The sequence below is a fragment of the Pleurodeles waltl genome, chromosome 4_1, assembly GCF_031143425.1.
Source record: "Pleurodeles waltl isolate 20211129_DDA chromosome 4_1, aPleWal1.hap1.20221129, whole genome shotgun sequence".
In the NCBI taxonomy this organism is placed as follows: Eukaryota; Metazoa; Chordata; class Amphibia; order Caudata; family Salamandridae; genus Pleurodeles; species Pleurodeles waltl.
The window spans coordinates 114,677,181-114,688,280 of record NC_090442.1 but is presented as its reverse complement, the minus strand read 5'-3'; the positions used below and the strand labels follow the sequence as shown (position 1 = coordinate 114,688,280).

The 11,100-nt window shown below is 45.2% G+C and overlaps 1 protein-coding gene across 3 annotated transcripts in view; it reads left to right on the top strand.

Annotated features, from left to right (window-relative positions):
* Window positions 1–1,399: 1,399 nt before the first annotated feature.
* LOC138287442 (putative glycine N-acyltransferase-like protein 1B) overlaps window positions 1,400–11,100 on the top strand; it is a 253,972-nt gene continuing 244,271 nt past the window's right edge. For 2 of the 3 annotated variants that reach the window (XM_069227867.1, XM_069227866.1), the window contains exon 1: window positions 1,400–1,950. The gene's annotated coding sequence lies outside the window, so the exon portion shown is untranslated. The remainder of the gene's footprint in view (window positions 1,951–11,100) is intronic. The other variant, XM_069227868.1, reaches the window with a different exon arrangement.

Below are 11,100 nucleotides of genomic sequence, written 5' to 3'. Positions count from 1 at the left end.
GTATGTACCAAATCAGAGGTTATGGTCAATGTCACAATAGGTAGATTGCTAGCACTGACACTCACCCGAGGCGATAGTTGTCAGATTTGAATATCAACTTAGGAGGACACATCATTCAACTGAGGTCTCTCCACTTGTACATGTACATGCCTCCTCTGCCACTCCTCATTTAGGGCCGGGACACAACTTTCTGCCACAGTGATATCACCCAGGTCATACATTGACTCACTTGTGCCTACAACACCTACAATATGTGTGACCATGTCAAATATGCTGACATATCTGTCTTTTATTATGGGCTATGGTTCAAGCTGTACCCCACATAGTAGTAGTGCTAGAAATGGTGACATGTATCTAACTTGTTTTGCTATACGACTGAAGGCATCCACCTCATTCTCCATCACTGACTCCTGCCCTTTGTGTTGGCAGACCATTTTTACATGTCCCTTGATAGATCCGCATTTCACATGCTCCAACCAGGAAATACGTGGCAAGATGACACAATTTCCCTTCAGATTCCCTCCTTTCTGATGCTACTTCTTCACCCACGACCACAACACATCATCTGTTGTACCCCAATAGCCTATTCTATGTCATCTGGGTATCTATGTTCTCAGCTGCAACAGATGTGTGACACTGTCACACACAGCAGGTCATGTGTATTGTTTATGTTACCTTTCAGAACACATATCCATTCTGATATCCTTGCTATGCAATGTCTCCCCATTCAGACATAGTGGGAGCTCCACTTACACAGGCATCACTTACAAAATGTTGAGACTCTGGTATTGACAATAGGTGTAGCCCCTCCCCACGTGACCCATAATAAGGAGTGGTCTCATTTATTATCCTAGTTTTAAACTTTTTTATATGTGCTGCATTCTGCCACACGCATAGCACGGAGCTATCACTTCAGATGTTTGAGGACAGCATTAAGAGATTGGTAATCTCTGATTCTCGGGTGTGAAATATGTCTATTCCACCTTCAATCCTGAGCTATAGTTGACTTTTCATTTTACCACCCTACCCACTACAGGTAGATTCTTAGTCTCAATTTACAATCATTATTAGAAAAAATAAGCGAAGGATGATCCCGTAAACATTTTTAGGGAATGAAACCCCATTGACCTTGCATAACCAAGTTTTGAGTGCCAGCAATAGGCATGGATTGGTATCCATTTTAGGGAAAGTGTTGCTCAGACCCTCCGTCCCTCTCCTTGTTCATGCAGCCTATTGCCCAATACGGTGAGTGTGTAGATGAGGGGCCGTGACGCAGTGGAGAAAGAGGTCAGCGCCTTAATCCCACTGAAGCCCGCCCGGAACAAATACATCACGCAGACCGTCTGGAAGACCACTTTTAAAATCCTAAACAAACGAGCTCCGTTGGAGGGAGACGGGTCCCTGGGCAGCGTTGGGCCGATGAAGCAAGTTGAGGCAGAGACCGCGCCGCCTCTGGCGCTTCCTGGAAAGTGATGCGTAAAGAGGTCAGAGGGGCAGGGTGCTCGGGTGTGCTCAGGGCTCGTCAGCAGCTTCTGAGCAATTTGGAAATGTCCCTGCACTTTGGCGTTAATTTTGGTACTTGAGAGCTGACAGCTCTCCCCGCCCTTCCCTCCTCATCTCTGCCTTCGCGTGCCAAGGATATGAAAGGGCAGCCACTCCCGGTGATAGTGTGCGCGGCAGCGGCTTGGTGAGAGGAGGGTCCACGGAGCTGGGGTGTCTGTACCAGAGGCCACTCCACTAAGCTTCCAGCTCCGGGGGCCAGCTCCATTCGGCGGAAGAAGAGACGGCTGAGCTATCGAGATCAGAGGAGGGGACTTCCAGGCCCTGACAGCAGTCCTAGAGAGAGGTGCTGTAGCTCACAGAGGCCGTGGGACCCGTGCGAGAGACCTCTCTTCTGCCTCAAGGATTCTCACTGGCACATCAGAGCTCTCCAGTTTCCTCGGTCAGCGGGTGAGTAGCTCATCCACACCAGTGCGTCTTTTTGCCTCTGTGGTCCAGTTTACTATCGCCCCTTAAAACTTGAGATCTCTATTTGCTTGTGGCATTCTGTAAGAGGGTGTACATCAGTACTATGCACGTGTACGCTGAGAACTTTTCTTACGTGTTTATGTCATTGTATATGTGTCTCTGGCACTATGCACCAATGTTGAGTGGCATGCATATTTGTATTATTAACTATGTACTTTTTTCATCTATGTGGGTGTGTCGGTGTTTTGAGTCAAACTCTTCTCTCAGCTGGTGTCTACTTTTGTGTCTAGAGCCCTAAGTGCGTGTAAACGTGTTAAATGAACTGTTTTGCACCCTGCTGTTTCTATGAGCTCGCAATGAGAGCAAATCTGGAAAGCCAAGTGATTTGCCCAGGATGCCAGCGTCTGGTTGCGCGGCAGACCCCTGTCAGACACAATAGAGCCCGGTCAGTAGGCCTGCGCACCCCCTCCGCCGCGTGCAGGAACATGCGTGAAAGCCCGCGTGTCTGGGGGACTGCCCGTGGGCGCGTTTGCTGGTTTTTGCTCTGGCTACCTGTGCATTTGACACAAAAGCGGCGTAAGCTTACAACATATAATAGGATTTTTTAAGTTTGCACCGCTTTTGCGTCAAAAAATGACGCAAATGCGGCGCTAAAAAAGTATAAATATGGGCCTGCTGGTTTGCACATTTAGGTGCATGCGTGCTCCCATGTGGGTTGGGTTTGTACATTGTACATGTGCCGCGTTTTTATAAACTCCGTGGCTTCTTTAGCGTACAGTCTATTAATATATATAATTAAGCACGGAAGGGTGAAACAAGGGAGGCAGGATAAAAAGAAAGAGGGATAGAGAAAGGGAGGAGAAAGGAAGGATATAGGGAGAAGGAACCGAGAGGAAGGCGGCAGAGAGGGCAAAGGAAGAAGGGCGAAAGGACGGAGGGAAGCAGGAAAAAAAGGAGGTTACGAAGGAAGGAAGGGATCCAGGAGGAGGAGGAAGACAGGAAGGAAAGGAGGGTGGGAGGAAAGAACGAGGGAAGGAGGGAGGGGAGAGGGTAGCAGGACCGAATGGAAGAAAGGAAGCAAAAGGAGAAAGGAATGGGTGGGTGGGAAGGAAGAATAGCAGGAGGCGAGGGAGGGAGGAAGGAAAGGCAGGCTGAAGAATGGATGGAAGGGGCAATGGAAGTCCCAAAGGGAGGTCTAGAGGTCCCAGCGAGGTGCGTGAGCACGGACAGGGGCCCAGGTCGTTCGCGGGATGCGGCTAGTGCGGTTGTGAAACACCACAACTAATAACTGGCTGGCGTGTCTCAGGGCGCCTTACTCACAGCGGTCCAGCCAGGTTAACCAGCGAGCGCCTTCCCGCGCCCGCACCAGGGAGGCGTCCTCTAGGTGCTCCTTCACGGAGCAGCGGGTATCAGTTACCGCCAGAACACCTGAGGTAACCTACTCTGGGAGGAAACTTTCTGCAGAAGAACCGCACGACATGACGCGCTCGACGGGTGCGCCCTGGTGATTGAGGGGAACTGTTAAGATACAAAGGCGATGCCAACTATGTGTAAGCAAAGTCTTTATTAAGTAAACAGGAACAACCCCTGCCAGGGTTCACAGAAACACCCGGCTCCACCGACTTCTCCGTCTTCTCCACAACGTTGTCCTTCAAACAATAACATTCCAAACACACATTCTAAACAACCCTGAACTGGTTACTAGGATACAACACATCTTCCCGCTTCTATTCAATTTTTTTTTATTTTTTATTTTTTTATTTAATAAATGCTATTGACTTAAACAATGAGATGTAAATGCTAAATATAATTATACTAAAGACAAATAATCACCAGGATACAGGCGCCATAGAATGAACCACCTAGGCAACCAAGGTGAAAGAGCACTTGTTATTTAACTGGTTTAGTAACATGATAATCTCTCATCCACGATGGGTTGACTGTAGTTCTACTGCTTTTCCTCACATTACAATCCATTAAATTTGGCCTCCCTCCGCTAATTACCTCATCCTTCACTTTACACTCCTTCTCACTACACTTAGTAACCTTTCGCACATTCCATTTCTTACCATCACTTAACCACACGCTGTTTCCTAGCCCAACCTCAACTTGTTTGGGTTTAGACCATTTTGCCAAACTCCTCCTTTGACTACTCGGTACCCATGAGCTAACCCAGTCTCCTCCATTGTACATACAATGCTTTCTTCCCACACAGTCGCTGTGTCTGTTGACATATTTGTCCTGATACTATTCAACTCTTTTCTCTAGCTCCTTTCTATTAAACATTTTAACCCTGGCTTTGTTCATCCATGGCTGTGTTCATTTAGTACCTGCTACCCTCCCTTTTAACAAGCAAAAAGGAGTTTCGCCAGTTGCTGCATGAGGGGTATTTCGATAACTCCACATCATTTCTTTGACCACTTCCTTGCAGTCCATACCTTGTTCTTCACTCAACTGAACACACTCTTTCAGCACTCTATTGAATCTCTCTACAAGACCATTCTCCCTAGGATTGTATACAGCAGTAGTATAATGTTCCATCTTCAAATTCTTCAAATAGTCCCTGAACTGTTCAGACACAAATTGCGGACCATTATCAGAAACCACACATTCTGGATAACCCTCTCTACGGAACACCTCTTCACAAAAATCAATCACACTGTCAGTTTTCACATCTCTCAAAAATGCTACCTCTGCCCACTTAGAAAAGTAATCTACCAACACTAGAGCATATTTTCCCGTTATTCCTTTAGAAACAAACGGCCCACAAATGTCAATGGCTACCTTCTGCCAAGGTTTTTCCGGAAATTTGGTACCCGATATAGAAGATTCTCTTACCACATGGGATTTGTCGCTACACATGCATGTTACGCAATTGCGAACACACCTCTCTATATCTTTGTCAATACCCGACAACCAAAAATCTACCCGCACTCTCCTTTTCATCCCAGTCATACCACCATGACCTTCATGTAATAGACTCACCAGCTTTTCTCTCAAACCCGCGGGTACCACTAGTCTTTCACCCCTTCTCAATACCCCATCTCTCACAGATAATTCTGGCCATAATTTACTATATTCGCAATGCACCTCCTTGGGATTGCGTGTTTTAGTGGGATTCGCAATATAGTCACACAACTTGCTCAAATCTTCATCATCCTCTAATGCTTTCACCCACTCCTCCATTCCTATGCTGCCTCCACACGATTCACTAACACTGGCTACTACCCATTCTTCGCCATTAAGATCTTCCTCACCTCCCTCAACATCCTGTAAGGGAAAGCGCGACAAACAATCGGCAAATCTGTTAATCAAACCTGGCACATTTGTCAACTCAAAATCACAATCTTGCAAACGATACAGCCATTTAGCTATCCTCGGAGTGGCATTGCCGGCTCCCTTAGTGGAAAATATGTCAATTAGGGGTTTGTGATCTGTTCTAACCTCAAACCGATTGCCCAATACATATATTTTGAAGTAATTGACACCCCACCAACAAGCCAGTGCATCTCTCTCAATCACCAAATACGTAGCCTCCGCTCCTTTAAGAGTGCGTGACGCAAAGGCCACCACTCTTTCTTGACCCCTCTTTTTTTTGCATCAAAACCGCCCCAAGACCATATGCTCTAGCATCTACTGCAATGACAGACTGATCATTGGGATCAAATGGTTTAAGACTTACAGATTCTGAAATTTCATTTTTTACTAAGTCAAAAGCTTCCTGGCACTCCCTTGACCAAAGAAATTGAACCCTCGATTTTATAAGTGTTCTCAAAACATGTACTTTTGTGGCAAATTGTGGAACAAATTTAGAATAATACTCTGCCAGACCCAAAAAGGATCGTAGTTGATCCTTGTTCCCCGGAGCTGGCGCATTTGTGATGGCATCGAGCAATTTTTTTTGTTGGCCTCACACCATCTTCAGATAACGTGTGACCTAGATATTCTATTTGCCTTACACCAAACTTGCATTTATCCGCACTGATGATGAGTCCGGAATCCTGTAACCTTTGCAGAACTTCCATCAACATTTCATTTTGGTCGCTTACATCCTTGCCCCATACTAAAATGTCGTCTTGGAACACTACAGTTTTCTTCATTCCTGACAATATACTATTCATGATTTTTTGAACGACTGAGGATGCTGATGCTAACCCAAACGGCATACGAACACACTAGAACATGCCCTTAGGGGTAATGAAAGACGTTAATTTCTTTGTTGAGGGGTGTAATTGTACTTGGTGATACGCATTAGACAGATCGATGGATGAAAAATACTTAGCCCCCCTCACACTCACAGATGACAATAGTTCACTGATGTGTGGCAGAGGATGACGATCCACCAATATACACTTGTTGAGATCCCTCAAATCTATGCACATGCCTAATTTCCCAGGTTTACGTGCCAATAGGATTAAGCCATTCTGATGACTCGATGGGCTCAATTACTTTATCCTTGCACAATCTCATCAACTCCTCCTTCAATTGCAGTCTCAAAGCAAATGGTACATTTCTCACTTTGTGTATTTTAGGAGTGCTACCCGTCCTGACTACAATTTGATGCTCAAATTTTTTTAGACAACCCAAATTCTCTGAAAATAGATTGGGAAACCTTCCCCGCCATTTGTTCTTTTCCTCGTCATCTACTACTAACACTTGATCAGGATGGTTAGGGTTCAATACCATTCCTAAAGACTTTTGTTCACTCCATCCCAATAAACTCTTTCCATGTTCTCCCACATAAACAGGTACCTTTGCACTCCTTTCATTGAAAACTATAGTACACATTATGTAGCCGACCAGGGGTAACTTGTCTCCACAATATCCTACTGGTTTGATGTTTGTGGGCATGAGTTCACCACACCCCAACTCTTTCCACACTTGTTTACTCACAATGGTGTACGGCGAACATGAATCTGCCCACACTTCCACCATTTTATCATTTATCTTGACCATGCACTTCGGAGGGTTATAGCTAGCTCCAATTGCCCCCACACATTCTTCTATAGTTAACACTTCAACGTTACCCTCATCATCATTCTCATCCTCCTCATTATACTGTGTATCATCACACACTTTGATGCTGTTTACAGAAAGTTTTTGTCGTTGTTTCTGCACACGTCCCAACTTGCATACACGTGCAAAATGCCCTATCTTCTTAAACTGGTAACATTTCATGAAGATCGCAGGGCATTTGTTTGCCTCCGCGGTATGATTACTCCTACCGCACCTATAACATTCCCTGTCCTTTTTTTTTCCCCACTTTACAGCATCCCCTTTATTTGGCCTGGAGATAACGTTCACGTCTTTCGAAAAACTTTCATTATTGCATTGTTTAAGATTAAGTTCAGATAAATATTTGGAAGTGTTCTCTATCCGTCTCGCAATATTGATTGTCTTTTGTAGCGAGGGGTCCTTCAACTCCAGTAGTCGTTCTTGAATTTTGGAGTTGTTTGTTTTATTAATAAATTGGTCTCTAATTAGTTCTTCCTGCAATTCTCTAAATGTGCACGACGCAGCTAAGGTTCTCAATTCGGCCACATATTGCTCTACAGTTTCTCCTTGTGCACATCCCCTCTTGGGGGTGTGTTTTCATGGGGCATGCACATGCCTGTGAATTTTGTCTTATGAAATGGTTGCTCATCTAAAACGCCCCAATACTTTTGGGTCAAGTTCACGTTATAATTAATTATAAAGAAAAACAATCTTTGGACAGAAGGTGTAGTGCTCCGACCAGAGCTGGCTGCCGACTTTGGAACTGGGGGAGCAGGTTTGAGCCTTCTTGGCGTCTGTTCAACATTCTGTGACTGTGGGCGAATAACTTCATCTCCCAGTGCCTAAAAAAACCTGCAAACCAGGTTGAGTCTTGGCGTCTGTTCAACATCCTGAGATTCTGGGTGAATCACCTAATCTCCCACTGTCTAATAAAATGTAAAGAAATGATTGTGTAATGTAACTGGTGCTCGTGTAAAACACTCCAATACTTTCGGATGTGTCTGCACTATATAAAAACTGCAAAAAAGGTTACTTTCCTGATGTGATACACGCCTGAACCACATTGGAGTCATTTATGGAATTAAGAAAGAAAGAAATTGTATAATTTACATTACATTATCAGGGTGCCCGCTACGCCACACACTGAATCACCCCATTGCCAAGCTATGAAAAAAAAACAGATTTTTTTTGTGCCAACTATATTGCAGTATATATCTCCCCAAGCCCCTATTACACAGAATGCATTATGCCCTATGGAAAAGGCCTGCCCTTTACAAATCGGTGATATGTACGTGATATTACACTGCCCATTGGTGCATGTATAGCCTCCAGTGTGCCACACTGACTGTACTGGTTTGTTATGTGGCAGCCTTTTTGGCACTGGACTGCATTTCCTCTCAGCAGTACACACAGCAGCGAGATGCCCTCAGCACAGACTATTTGATTATATTTGCATTCAGCCTATTTTCAGTCCTTGCGGATCAGAACGGAGACATTGCACTGAAATTAAAAACATCCTTAGTATTTCATGGGCCCCGGGGAAGGCATGTTTTGGGGCCTTTTGTTTAGAGCCACTCTGAAATGAAGGAGGCGAACATCAAGCCCTTCCTCCTAGGATGTTTGAATTGCCTGAAATCTGACCATATACTTCACTTGTCTTAACCATCCTCTCCTCGCTGCCAGGCTGAGCAGAGGCCCATGGCTCTGCTCGGTAAGGGATAATGCAGGAACCATGAGAATGGCAATGAGGCAAAGAGAAAGCAGACAAAGAGGGGCGAAATAGAGAGAGTAAGGGCATCGGGAGGGGAGGGTGATATGGGGGGAGGTGTAAGGTAATGAGAGAAAGGCGAGGCCGCCAGAAAGAAAGACGCAAAGTTAGGGATAGAAAGTGGTAGGTAGAGTAACTGAGGTAGCGAGATAGGGATGCTGTGGTAGAGAAGGAGAGAGTTAGAGATAGGGAGGGAGAAGGCAGTGTAGAGAGAGGAGGGCAGAAGATTTATACTGAGGTGTGAATTAAAAAGGGAGGTGAGATGGCAAAAGGAGAGATCGAGAGAGGTCAACGCTGATAGAGGCGAGGTAGCAGCAGAATTGTAGAGAGACTCACGGTGAAAAGAAATGTAGAAAGGTAGGGGGAACAGTGGAATAAGAAGTCAGGTCCAGAAAGATAGTTCAGGTAGAGAGAAGTGAGGTAGAAAGGTTGAGTTCAAAAGGGAAGGAGGTATAGAGAGAGAGCAGAAAGTAATTAGTAGGTACAAAATAATAGTTCAGCATAGAAACATGTGACAAGAAGGGACAGGAAGAACTAGAGCAAGGGACTAAAGGTAGAGAGGAGAGGTAAGTTCAGAGGTTAGGCAGAAAGCAAGAGGCGGTGGGAGAGATGTGATGCAGAGAAAAATGGAAGGTGTGAGGTAGATATTGGGGAGGTAGAGAGAGGGATGAGGAATCGAGAGAGGTGAAACGTAGAGCGACGGAGAGAGAAGCAAAGAAGGGAGGTAAAGAGAAAGATGTGGTTGAGAGACAAATGAAGCAGCTAAGGGAAAGAAACGGGGGGTAAATAAAAGCAGAATTTTGAGGTACAGGGAGAGAGAGTGAAACAGAGAGAGATGGGGGTACAGAAGTGGAGACAGGTGCATAGAATGATTCACATGGGTCAGTCGAGAGAGTTTTGGAACAAAGATGACTTGAGGGAGTGGTGACGTTGACCGGGGTGCAGTAGAGAGAGATCAAGAGAAGGGGATGGGATATGGAGATGAGGAGATATGTTGAAAGAGAAAGATAGTGAAGAGTGAGGCAGAAGAGTTTAGGTGAAGTAAGGAGAGAGGCATGAGGCAGTAAGAGCTGATGAAGCGAAAAGGAGGTGGAGGGCGGTAGAGAGGAGTGACTGACACATAGAGATGGACAAATAGAAACGTGAAGTAGGGACAAGGTGAGGCGAAGAGACGGACGAGGTGGAGAGACACAGATGAAGTAGATTGAAGAAAGAAGCTGGAAGCAAAGTCTTGAGGTACAGAGCGACAGGTGAAACAGAGAACGGGAGGGTAAAGAGAAGTAGAAATGTTGAGGTAGAAACCTAGAAGGATGGATATCACACAAGAGAGAGGTGAGGTACAAAAAGATGACGAGAGACATGAAGCAGAGAAAGGAGATGCATAAGTAGGAAAGGGAAAGAGAGGAAGCATGTTGGAGAGAGAAAGGAAAGGTGAAAAGTAAGTCATAAAGAGGTGGTCAGCTCAGGAAGGACCTCAAGACCTGGCTCTTTGACTGACACACGTCCCCCCACCAGTGCCTTTAGACCCCACTGGTGATAAGTCGCGCTTTACAAATTCTGATTGATTGATTGAGAGAGAGGTTAAAGAGGGATGGCGTCAGGTGTGGGAATGAAGGAAAGTAAGACAGAGAACAAAAGACAGATATAAGGTCAGAGGGGGGACAGGGAAGGATAGCCAGAGAGACAGGGGAATAGACTGTGGAAGGCAGAGAGAGAGAAATAGATTCAGACACAGAGAGATTCAGAGGCGAGCAGGAAAGAGGCGAGGAAGAGAGCGAATGCGAAGATAGAGAGATGAGTATAAGGGTGACAGAGACATGAAGTCCAGAAAGAATAAGTTTAGACAGACAGAAGAAAAAGCGGGGCAGAGAGAGGAGAACCAGAGAGATGCTTAATATTGAGACAGGTGGGGTTAAGAGAACGAATGGTAAGGTTACCGCGTGAGCAGAATTAAAAAGGCACACCTTTTAAAAAAAAAAATGTCTACAGAAGTGGATGTTCTGTTGAGTGTAATAATGTATGTGGGTTGCAAAAGTACGTCATTCTGTGCGGTAACAAGGACAGTTTGTGCAGCTTTTCTGCCCTACCTGGTTAATAATTTAAACTGCAATCCCACAATACATGTCAATTCTGTGAGGAGGTGTCCAGTTGGGCATTCAGCTGTTATCTGTGGACACTCCATGAAGACCCAAACTACTGAAACAAGCAGGACTAATTTATTTCCCCTCCACATCCTTTGTGTTCCTTTGCAGACATGCATTAACCTCTAGCAGACTCTGACGATGAACGTTTTGTGAAGGAATGACATGACCAAAGACCCTGAAAACTTACCCATAAAAACGCAATAATTTGATACAGGCACACCCATG